General features: G+C 35.0%; 1 pseudogene; it reads left to right on the forward strand.

Moving 5' to 3' along the window:
* Positions 1–12,125: 12,125 nt before the first annotated feature.
* On the forward strand, positions 12,126–12,917 carry LOC149145420 (aquaporin PIP1-2 pseudogene; annotated as a pseudogene).
* Positions 12,918–13,201: the final 284 nt, after the last annotated feature.

The following is a 13,201-nucleotide window of genomic DNA, read 5'->3' on the forward strand; positions in this document are numbered from 1 at the left end:
TGCAAACCTTCTTACCTGCTGCCGTGGAAACCTGATCAGTCGAACGAACAATCTCAGACGAGCCAGATTTCTGGATGATAGGCAGATCCGGAGAAACTGGTGGATAAGCCATGCGAGAATCGCATGAATGATCCGCTTCGCAAACTGAAGAAGGGGCAGGCTTAACACTGCCAACGGAAGGAGAGTAATATGAAACGGAATGAGCCGGATCCGCTTCGCAAACTAAATAAGGGGCAGGCTTAACACTGCCAACGGAAGGAGAGTAATATGAAACGGAATGAGCTGGCTGCCTGGGATGAGGATCAGGAACAACAGAGTGCTCCCCAGAGGTCCCTTGACCTGCTACGGGAGAGGAGAAAGACACCCAAGAATGGAGGGCCGACTTTTGACAAGCAGAAATGCGGCTCAGGGAAAAATCATCCACTGATTCACCACCAGTAGATTTCTGAGCTAAACACTGAAACTTCGTAGCTTGCTTTTGTCCCCTGATCTCCTCGAAACGCACCGATTTTAATGCAGAACATGCATCTATTCTGGCCCACAGGGAGGGGGAGATCAAGTTCGAAAGCTCCAAGTGCAAACCCAGAAGATCAAGAGAGAATCGACAGAGGTCTCTCCTGACCCTGTTAATTTCAGATCTCAAAAGCGCAAGGCTGGCTTTCACGAACACCCCATGGTTAGAAGGAGTGTGGAGGCAATGGTTGATCTGAGCGAAGACCGGGATAACCACGGAATCTCTGCATCTCTTCAGAAAAGCTAGATTTGTCTTCAACTTCGAGACCTGCAAGCGTGCCCATTTAAAATAATGAACCTTAGAAGTAATGGCCTTACCATGCAGGGAGTCAATTTTTGAATTGAGACTTCTCTGATCCATAATAGTTATAAGAAGAGCTTCAGCGTAAATCACATATAGAAAGACCTTTGTTGACGCGTTTCGAACCACCAAGTGTGGCTCATCGTCACGACAAGTTGAAGAAATAGATCCAGCTTTGCATGTTAAATAGGCTGAGCAGGGCCTCCAACGGCTATCTAGATCAATGGCTAGCTTTGACTAAGGGACATTCAAAAAGTCAAATTGATCATTAAAAGGAAGATGACCATACCTATATATAAATATATAATTATATAATTATATAAATGAAATAATGTTATAAGGTGTTTACATTATTAGCTAGTTAAAAATGTATAATTTAATAATGTTTTAGTTAATCAGTGTCTAGGTGCCATTTTTTATCAAAGAGTCATATTGTTTCTACATCGCTTCTTTCGATTCATCTCTGGAATAAACTTCTTTGAAGGCATTTGGTTCAAAATTTGTAGATAAATTTACTTCCCAATCATAAGAAACATCCATATCAATAGGTGAATTAGGATCATCTACATCACATCCATTCTATTTGGTTGAGCTTCTTGTTCTTGTCTTTCCATCGTCATCATGAAAAACAATTTCAAGTGTATTTGTCAGCCATTTTGGAGGACCTAATATGTGAGTGATCAGATTATTTTCTCTGTATCCTTAGAGATATGTTTTAATGCTTAAATAGAAAGGGGATATGTGGCCAATATGTTAATGTTGAAGTTGTAGGGTTTCTTATGTAGGCCTGAAATTACACATTTAATGGGAGTTGTTAGTCTATTTATGTCTAATCCAATGAACGAGCATTGGGTCACTGTGAAAATAATTTTTTGTTATTTGAAGGAGACCAAGGACTATGTTTTATGTTAGAAGAAAAATCAAAATGAATAATTCTATTTATGATATTTTATAGATCTTGATTAGGCTAGAGATGTAGATAGCGGAAAGTCTACAGGTGTATTTGACATTTTTTGGTGGATCCATCAACTATATGGATAAGAAGTAGTCTATTGTTGCTTTTTCAAGTGCAGAGTATGAAGACATTGCTACTACAGGGGCTAGCAAGGAGGTTGTAAAGAATATTATGCAGACATTTTTTATTACAGTCAAAGTTCCTTTACATTTAGTAGATCATTGACATATCATACAAGGAATAAACATAATATAGTTTAGTTTCCTTTTCTTAGAGACACGATTGAGCCTGGTTTGGTGTAGCTAGTAAAGTATCAGACTAAATAAAATGTAATAGGTTCTATCATAAAGGTTGTTGAAGATAAGAAATTCCATTTTTCTGCTAGATCATTAACTTACATGAATGTGACAAAATGTAATATCAATATGTTGGTATGATTTTGTTTCCACATAATTTTCTAGCTTGCTAGTTTTGTTCATGTTCATAGTTTCTTATTAGCGTAAAACCAAGTTGAGTATTGATGTTAGAAACTAACTCACTATCAATGTTGAAGCTAGTTGATTGCTTTTTGTTGTAGATAGTTAATTGTCAGTCTAAGAAGCTAGTTTATTATTTGTATATAAATCTAGCTGATTGAAAGGGTTGAAGCCAACTGACTGTTACTGCCAAAATCTAGCTAATCATAAGTGTCAAGGCTAGCCAACTGTATATGTTAGAAGCTAGATTCAAAAAATGAGAATTTGTTATTTTTAGATACTTTTCGTTATGCATTGATTTTAATGGTAGTTCTAGGACTTGACATGATTTTTTCACATTACCTATGACCTTTACATGATGCCTAAGATGGTTATATACTTGCAACCATCCTTAGATGAATGAAAATGAATATTATTTGTTGGAATTCGTGTGCACATTTTGATTAAAGGCCACATGTGCATTTTATAACATTGCTATGATAGATGTTGAAGTGTGGTAGATAAAGTTGTGTAAGCGCTCTTGAAACCATGATTTTATAGTGGTATTATTCATGTATAGGGCTATAAATTAATGAAATTATTTTCCCTTCTACTCATTTTATCAGTCATCTATAGTTTGATGTGCAGAATCCCCATATATCCCCTTCCCGTACTAAAGCCAAGTACACTGTGAAGTAATAATAAGTAATGACAATCCTTATTCATTTAAATGCATCTATAAATCCTAGCCAACCTTTCCCTAATTTAACATGGTAGCACACCTGGAAATATTTTATTTTCCTTCTAATTTCAGTCAACAACGTAATTCTCTGAAATACAATAAATTATGTAACTTTTAATTCAATATTCATTTTTTAATAATTGTTCACGCGATATATTAGAATCATTTTATGCTTCTTTTGGGATACCTATTTTCATCTATTTCAACAACTATTTATGTATTATTAAAATGAATTTTGACAATAATCACATCAGAATTCATTTGTTGACGCGTTTTAAACCAACTAGTGTGCTTCATCGTCAGGACAAGATGAAGAATCAGATCAAAACCACAAGTTAAATAGAGAGATACATCATTCAACAGCTATAAAAACGATTATTTTGGACCAAGGAAACAACTACTTTTGACCAAGGAAACGACTACAAGGGAACGGGTAGCAGCTACAATTGATTGGACTAAGAGACAAGAAAAGGAATAAAACTGTTTTAACTAATTAATTAAATAAATAGTTAGTTTGTTAAATAAAATCAAATTTTATTTTTTTCAATATTTGTCCAAAGATATGTATTATTATAGGACCATTATAAAACTAGTTAGTTAATTAGCTAATATAACTATGAGATTATTTATTTAATATTTAGTTATATATAACTAATTTGTTCTAATCAACTAAAACTTAGAACCTAAAACATAAAAATACTTTAAATTACATGATCTACTATAGAACTATTAATAATTAGTTAGTTAATTAGTTAATATGATATTAATTTTATTTATTTACATGGTATAAGTAAATCAATAGGTAATATGTTATTTTCTTTGTAACTAATTCCCATACACTTTTCTTCGTAGCTTTCTATTATGTTATTTTCTTGTTGTCTATACAAAATGAGAGACCATGTATTTATGTTTCTTTTGGTACTTGTAGTATTTATGTTACTTTTCGTACTTGTGGTATTTATGTTGTTGTATTTGGTACTTGCAGTATAATTTTAATGAAATGAAACACTAGCTTCCAAATAATCAAAATAACAATTCCAGTGTCATGAGAAACATTCCTGAAATAGGCTTGAAATGGGAGCTTTTCCATGTGTTGTTGGTGGTTGGGCCATGCCTTTGAATCTTTGATGGGTTTTGAAACATCGTATAGGGATTTATTTCAACATCGCTAGAATTTGTTCCTTGCTACAATTTTTTCTTGATTTTAGATAGACTATGTAGTAACACAACCTTCAATTCTAATTTCCTTTCATGGTCCTCAATTATCTTTTCATTATTTACCTACTAGATTTGGATCCCCACCTTTAGGCTCCTCATTATTTGTTTTGTATCCTTGGGTGTTTCCACATTCCTTCTATCTTTATATCCCCTATCTAGGATGTCTAAGGTTTATTTAAGAGGGAAGTGTACAACCTTATCAAAGCTATAACTTCGTCAATACTCTTATCACCTACTCACGCATTTTCTTCATTGTTGTAATGCAATCAATTAAGTGTTTAGTTATAAGTCATCACCATAAAAAAAACCATAGAAACTTGCAACCTTTAAGGCTATTTTTTTCCTACAGTACGACAGTGTTATAATCTTCTCTATTATCATTTGTAACAAACCCAACACCTTGCGTGTTATCCAAGAGATAGGCTCAACTTCTCTAGAAACACACAATGGGAGAGAGACATATTATCACTTTAAAAGTCAACTACCTTGCGATAATGGTTATATGTATGACTTGAGATGAACCCAACACATGGAATGTTATCTAAGTGATAGGGTCAAGTTATCTCGAAACACACAATGAGAGAGATATATTATCACATTAAAAGTTAACTCCCTTGCAATAATTACTAGAACTATCACTTGAAGTGTCATTTATCTGGTGATGTAGGGTATAGTGTCACATATACCAATTGATGTAGGGTATTGTATCACATGGAACAAGTGTTTTCCAATGATAAGGTGGTTAGATATATTTCTTCATTACATCAAAATTTCCTTCTCTAGTGACATATTCTATAAATTGACATATTTCGCTCTCAAAGAAGATCAATAAGTGTTATATACTAGACCCATTAAACTTGACCTCAAGTCCAAAATTGACCCATAAAAGTTGATCTCAAGTCCAAACTATTGATCAATACACCATAGGAGATATCCTAGGTGATATTGGTCAATTAAGAGACTATTGATCAATACAACATAGGAGAAATCCTTGGTGATCTTGGTCAATTAAGAGGTTGGTTTTTTCTAAACTCATACCTAGGCTTTTCATGTGAGCTCTAGGTACATTTTGAGAAGAGTATAATGAGTTGTGCACACTATGTGTCATAGTTGACTTTTCTAACCAACAAATATGTCATTTTTGGCCCAAGGAAATCATGTTATTTAGGAGAACTCACTCCCTTTAAATCATGAGTGTCATTGAGAAAACATAAAATTTCACAGGAGTAAATAACTTCCCAAATACCTTCATTCAAAAGTTTTGAAAAATGCCTTCCACTCATTCTAATCAGTATTATTCCACTAGTGTATATTTTCATACTACAGATGAGGGTGTAGGGTGTAACCATATGTGTTATAGCCCTCAACCATTGCTTGTCATGGCAGATTTTACAGGATTAAATTTATGGCATATATACATATTTTCTTGGTATCTATACAAAATAGCAGACCAGGTATTTATATTACTTTTGGTAATCGCAGTATATATGTTTTTGGTACTTGCAGTATTATTTTAATGAAATGAAACACTAATGTTCAAATAATAAAAATAACCATTTGCGATGTCATGAGCAACATTCTTGAAATAGGTTTGAAATGGGAACTTTCCCATGTGTTGCTGGAAGTTGGGTCATGCTTTTGAATATTTGAAGGGTTTTACAACTTATTATAGGGATTTCTTCTACCATTTCTAGAATTTTTTCCTTGATACAATTTTGTTTAGATTTTGATAGACTATGTAGTAACGCAACATTCAATTATAATTTCGTTTCATGGTCCTAAATTATCGTTTTGTTATTTATCTCACAGTTTCAGATCCCCACAATTAGGCTCCTCATGATTTCTTTTGTATCCTTAGGTGTTTCCACATTCCTTCTATCTTTAGATTGCATATATATGATGTCTAATGTTAATTTTAGACAAAATTGTACAATATTATCAATGTTATAACTTTGTCTATACTATTAGCACCTTCTTATGCCTTCTCTGCTTATGCCTTCTCTTTGATGTAATACAATCAATTTAGTGTTTAGTTACAAGTCATCACCATAACAAAAAGTATAACAATTTTTAACCTTTAAGCCTATTTTTTTCCAATATTAGGATAGTGTTGTAATATGCTCTAATATCACCTATAAAAAACCCAACACTTCGAGTACTATATTACAGGGCTTGCTTCTATACTAATGAGTTTAGTTTATGGTCCTTTAATTGTTTATCATTAGGTTGTATCAATAATCCTTTTAGAATCTAAATCAGTGTTCAAATTTTTCATTTTCCTATGTAACCTGTCAACTTATGATCCAAAGATACTATGGGAAGCATCCTTATCACTAGATTCATCACTGCTAGAATCATTTGGCTATTTTCCTCATTGGTGACCAAAGGTCGTAGATTATCCTGAATCCGTTTACCCTATGCTTTTATTGCAACAAAATTAGCAAACGAATCTCAAAGCTGAAATGACTCCATTGTATATGAGGTAGAAACTTGGGTTTGAGCAACTTCCATGGGCATCATGGTACGAGTAGTAGACAAACATGTAGAGGGTTTGTTGCAATCATGGAAACCAAGATACTAGGGCATGGGAATATAGTATAAGGGTAATATAAAAAAGGAACTTATAAGGTAGTTAAGACACTAGAAGAAATGTCAACACAAGGCATGTACATTTATGTTAATTTGGATATCTCAAGAATTGAGGAAGCTTCAATACAAGAATTACTAAGAATAATTGTAAGGGATAAAGAATGAGATGTTACGTAGGTACTCTAGGTAGAGGAAATATATTGGTTTGAATTCTCTTTGGGTTCTACTTGTGATTCCTACTCTTTTTTAGTATATTTCAGGTCTATCTCCTCTATCTCCTCTATCTTATCTTCACTCACCCTTCTCTATCATTAGCATCCTTGTCCTTTTTTTATTTGTACAACAATACCAATAATAGACGTGTTGATAAGAATTAACATTGGATGAGTCAAGAGAAGGGCTAGAGCTCATATGGATATCTTGGGCTTCTCCTCGGGGTTTCTGAGCTTATGTATCTTTCATTAAATTCTTCCTAAAAGTCCCAACAACATCCTTTCTCATCTCTTCTTCATGAAGCTTCATCTCACGAATGAAATAATCATACTAAGTTGCCTTTAAAGATTCATGTAGGCCTTATCCTCAGGGGAGATTGAGAGGATCTACATTTTTTAAGGGCCCTTTTTTATTATTTTCCCATGCCACCCCAACCTTTATATCCCTTGTTTGTAGCCAGGATATACCTTATTACATATGAAAACTTTTTATCAGATTATATCATGACGAGAATGACAGTGAAATGTTCATTTTTAACTGTACACTTAAATAAGATTAGAGACCCTTCCACCTCATTGGATTAAAATTTGGACTCAAACCATGGCAATATGTGACATTTTGAAGCATGTCACTCTAGTCCCTTTCACAAGGAATGACATAACACATTTTGTGAAAGAGCAACAAGACTCTATGGCCTATTCCCTTTATGAAAGGGTTGAAACTGTTTAGAAAGAGGGGAAATGTCTGAAAACATTCTCGAAAAAGGTTTCCAAATAATTTAAATATGATTTCTTTTGATTGAATCACTACTACAAGAGACTGTCGCCTCTTCCCCCTTTAAAAAGGGTGAAACTGTCTAGCAGGACGAGAAATGTCTGAAAAAATATTGGAAAAATTTTCAAAGCATTTAAAGATGATACCATTCCATTAAATCACTACTACATGAATGGTTTTTTAATACAATTATTTAATTTTCTCTTAACCAATTTTATTTAGTTAAATTTATCATAATGAAATCATATAAAACTTAGTTTCCAGTATTACAAAGAAAAAATTATTTATTTAAGAATAAAAAAATGTATACAAATTTGATGACAAATACCTAAAAATCTATCCATAAAGTATCAAAAATATATGTGGTGGGACCAATAACATTGATGAAGATATTTCCCATATCCATTATAAGTCATTCATTCAAATATATTGACCTCAATATCGACGAAACCTACATAAATTAAGGATCCATGCATCAGCATGGAAGACATAGAGAGGAATTAGAAGAAAAAAGATATAGTTTTTTCATATCAGCTTTTTAATACATACAATAAAAAATTAAGAACTTTTTTAAGACATTTTGTCTCTCACGTACCATGTCACCATATAAAATTTTTTGGTGGGTAGTGCCATTTTTGTTCAAACCCTCGAGGAGCTTTCAAGAATGGAGGAACAATGGGTGGTCAATTTTTTTTTAAACCCTTGACGAGCTTTCAAGAATGGAAGAACAATGGGTGGTCAAAAATTTTTTAAACCCTTGAGGAGCTTTCAAGAATGGAAGAATAAACCCTCAAGCAACCTTTAATAATGGAAGAATAAGTTATAGTTAATTCGAAAAAGGGATTTTTGAATTCTAGATGAGATTTCAACAATGGAGAATAGGGTTTTCTTACGAGTTCCTGTAACTCGGTTATCGTTTCATTAACACTGACTCTCGACAATTATTGCCTTTGGTAGTCTATTAAAAATGCATGGACCTTTCTTCTATGTTTGAGGTTCCTGTCATAGCTAGTCCTCGTAAGCCAATAGCTTTACGTTTCAGCTTTTGTGGGTAACAGAGCTCATGCTTTAAGAAAATGGCCGATGTTCTCAAGGATTATGTCAACATGGCTAAGAATCTCAATAAGCCCAAATGGGTTCTTCCAACGTGTCTGAGGCTCTAAATGGATTTTTCACAAATCTTGTTTTTCCCTTCCAATTTGACAGAGACAATGGGATTGCTAGGGTTTTGTGTAGCAAAACAATATACCTTACCGGATATTGTGTGGCTCCTTGATTTCATTATGGAACCCCATAAGAACATAAGGTTCAAGCAGGGATTTTCCTTCTGCTATCACCTTAAAAAAACCCCTATCTCTCCCCAGGTTGTATCTGGAGCATGGCTTCCAGTCGCCTTCTCATCCAAGGGGATGAAAAAGTTAGATAGAGGTGTGATAGAAATTTTGGACTCAAGTAGCTACTGAGAAAGCTTCGATTGTTGGACATCACCTTACGAATCGAACATTTTCCCGAGCAAAGGCAACAAAAATCCCTCTGAGGCTACTGCAACAAAGTTCGTTGATAAATCTATGGAAGAGGGAAAAAAATTCCTGGAGCCCACCAACCCACCAAACCGTAGAAAATACCTTTCAACTACATCCATTTCTTGCAACGTAAGTATTTATTTGACACCACTTCTCTTATCAAATTTCTATATTTCAAAGATTCGATGGTTATTGAACAATTTGAAAGAGACTCAATCTCTTGAAGAAATTTTCTGAATTTCAACTTTATAGTTCATCCACTCTTGACATAAATGTTTAAAAACCATTAGGTACCTGTGAAAATCTAGTTATGAGATCAAAAGGGTAGTCCATACTGCGCTCTTAAAAACCAATTTGTATCCCTCTCTCTCGAAAAACTTTCATCCAAACATCTCTAAATGAAAGTCTCCCTAAATCTGAAAGAAAACTATTAAAAAGGGTGCAACTCCTTCTGATAATTGAATAAGTTGTATATGGAAAGAAAACCAAGGAAATGCAGAATTCTAAATAGGTTCCATCCGAGGAATGTTCGTTCAAATTAAATTTCTATGTGCATTAAAATGAAACTTGAGAGAATAATATTTACGTGGAGTCATAAGAGCGAATATCAGGTAAGGGATAATGTATTTTTTGAGGGTTTGAGAATGAATTTAAATAGTATAGAAGACACAAAATTCGTGTGGAGAGGTCAGAGAAATCCTTGGTGATCTTGTTCAATTAACAGACTATTGATCAATACAACATAGGAAAAATCCTTCATGATCGTGGTCGATTAAGAGGTTGCTTTTTCTAGATTCATACTTAGGTTTTTCATGTGATATCTAGGTTCTTTTTAGGATAGTATAATGGGTTGTGCATGCTATGTGTCATAGTTTATAACCACGAAATAAGTCATTTTTTTGCCCAAGCAAATCATTTTATTTATGCGAATTCAATCCCTTTAAATCGCGACTGTCATTGAAAAAATATAAAATTTCGCAGGAGTAAATAACTTCCTAAATACCTTCATTCGAAAGCTTAAAAAAATTGTTTCTAATCATTCTAATTAGAATTGTCACGCTAGTGTATCTTTTCGTAATACATATGAGTGTTTAGGGTGTAACCATATATGTTATAGCACTCTACCATTATTTCTCATCCCCTATTTCACATTAATACAGTGGTGGCATATATCCATATTTTCTTGGTGTCTATACACAATAGCAGACCATATATTTATATTACTTTTGGTACTCATAGTATATATGTTTTTGTTTTTCATACTTGCAGTATCATTTTAACGAAATGAAACACTAGCCTTCAAATAATAAAAATAACCATTTGCGATGTCATGAGCAACATTCTTGAAATAGGTTTCAAATGGGAGCCTTTCCATGTGTTGTTGGAAGTTAGGTCATGATTTTGATTGTTTGATGGGTTTTACAACATATTATAGGGATTTCTTCTACCATTTCTAGAATTTATTCCTTGCTACAATTTCTTCTAGATTTTAGATAGACTATGTAGTAACACAACATTCAATTATATTTTACTTTCATGGTCCTATATTATCCTTTCATTATTTATCTGGTAGCTTTGGATCCCCACCATTAGGCTCCTCGTTATTTATTTTGTATCCTTGGGCATTTCCAGATGCCTTCAGTCTTTAGATTCCCTATATAGATGTCTAAGGTTCACTTAAGAGGGAATTGTAGAATGTTATCAATTTTATAACTTTGTCTGTACTATTAGCACTTGCTTATGCCCTCTCTTTAATGTTGGAAGGCAATTGATTTAGTGTTTAGTTACAAGTGATCACAATACCAAAAAATATAACAACTTTTAATCTTTAAGCCTAATTTTTTCACATAGTAGGATAGTGTTGTAATATTCTCTAATATCACTTGTAACAAACCCAACATCTTGATTTCTATATTACTGGACCTGCTTCTATATTAATGAGTTTAATTTATGGTCCTTTAAATAATTATCATTATCTTTATCGATAATCCTTTCAAAATCTAAATCATTGTTCGAAATTTTTCATTTTTCTATGTAACTTGTCCAATTATGATCCAAAGCTACCACATAAAGGATCCGTATCTCCAGATTCATGGCTGCTAGAATCCTTTGTCTAGTTGCCCCACTAGTTACCAAAGGTGGTATATTATCTTGAATCCATTTAGCCTATGCTTTTATTGCAACAAAATTAGCAAAAGAATCTCAAGGTTGAAATGACTACAATTATACCCAAGGTAGAAACTTGTGCTTGAGAAACTATCATGGTGAGGAGTAGTCTACCTAGGCGGTAGAATGGCTCGTTTTCCGTCACCGGCTGGAAAATCATCCGGCTCCAGCCACCGGGAATGTCTCCGCCCTCCGCCACCCTCCCCTATCTCCGCCACCCTCCTTCTCCGCTTCTCCGCCACCCTCCCATGGCAATCCTGACATTCCCTGCCCCCGGCCTGACAAAAAATCGGATTCGGATTGCAGGGAATGGGGCCTGACATCCCCTGACAGACTACTCCGATCAGGGACGAGCTATTGCAGTCGCGGTGTATTGTTCCAGGGAGCTCCTTATTCCGGTTCCAATTTGAATTGTCACCCGCACGCTGCAATGCATAATCATAACCCTGTTGCAATTGTATGAAAGACCCTGACCAAGATTGCAATGCATAATCGCTGACCCGGGGAATCAGAGATATACCTTAACTGAATTGAACAACCAGACCTTAGCTGGCCAATTCTTCTAGTCATAAATTATACAACAGCTAAAGTCTAGTTTCTTCATTTGCTGCACTGTTTTGGCTTTGTTTCGACTGAGTTTAGACAGTCTTAGAATCCTCTGGTTCTTTGTGTTGAAATGGAAGGAAAAGAAGAAGATGTTAAGCTCAGGGCGAACAAGTATTCCGAGAGGCAGCCGCTGGGGACCGTGGCACAAACGAGGGAAAAGGATTACAAGGAGCCGGATCCCGCGCCACTGTTCGAACCCGGGGAGTTGGCGTCATGGTCCTTCTAGAGGGCGGGTATTGCAGAGTTCATGGAGACTTTCTTGTTTCTTTACATCACGATCCTCACGGTCATGGGTGTCAGGATAGACGACAATGTTTGCACTGGATCTGTTGGAATTCAGGGGATTGCATGGGCCTTTGGGGGAATGATCTTCTGTCTTGTCTATTGCACATCTGGTATTTCAGGTGGTCACATTAACCCAGTAGTGACCTTTGGACTGTTCTTGGCCAAAAATCTGTCTCTACCCTGGGTTGTGTTCTACATGATATGTCAGTGCTTGGGAGCCATCTGTGGCATTGGTGTTGTGAAGGGCTTCGTGGAAGGCAAGTACCAAGCGGACGGTAGAGGTGCTAACTCTGTGGCTCATTGCTACAGCAAGGGAGATGGCTTGGGTGCTGAGATTGTGGGAACCTTCGTTCTGGTCTACACCGTTTTCTCTGCTACTGATGCCAAACGAAGCGCCCGGGATTCTCACGTTCCTCTGCTAGCACCACTTCCAATAGGGTTTGCAGTTTTTTTGGTTCACCTTGCCATAATTCCCATCACTAGAACTGGCATCAACCCACTGCTTGATGTATACAAGCACTGTATATGCAAGCATTGTATATGCAGAGTATACAAGCACTGTATATGCAGGGTTTAGGGCATTAGTGGCTTTATAACTTATGCTACAAACAAATGACAAAAAACAATTTTAGGGAAGAAAAATTTGGTTGTAAGTTCTAATAATCAAAAGAAAATAGTTTCTATTCTATTTTCTCAGTCATATCATATCATAGTCTTGGGGATAAATAAAAGGTATATATGATGCACTGTGATCCATGCTTTAATCATAACGTTACACTGATCTAGTAGATGTTTGAAGATGTCTGTAAATCTATCTCGAGTTCAAGAAACTATTCATGTTACTTGATAAGGGGTAAAAAG

This window comes from Pinus tabuliformis, chromosome X (assembly GCF_031772625.1).
Source record: "Pinus tabuliformis cultivar Carrire ecotype Pingquan chromosome X, CPIR1, whole genome shotgun sequence".
NCBI classification, from domain to species: Eukaryota; Viridiplantae; Streptophyta; class Pinopsida; order Pinales; family Pinaceae; genus Pinus; species Pinus tabuliformis.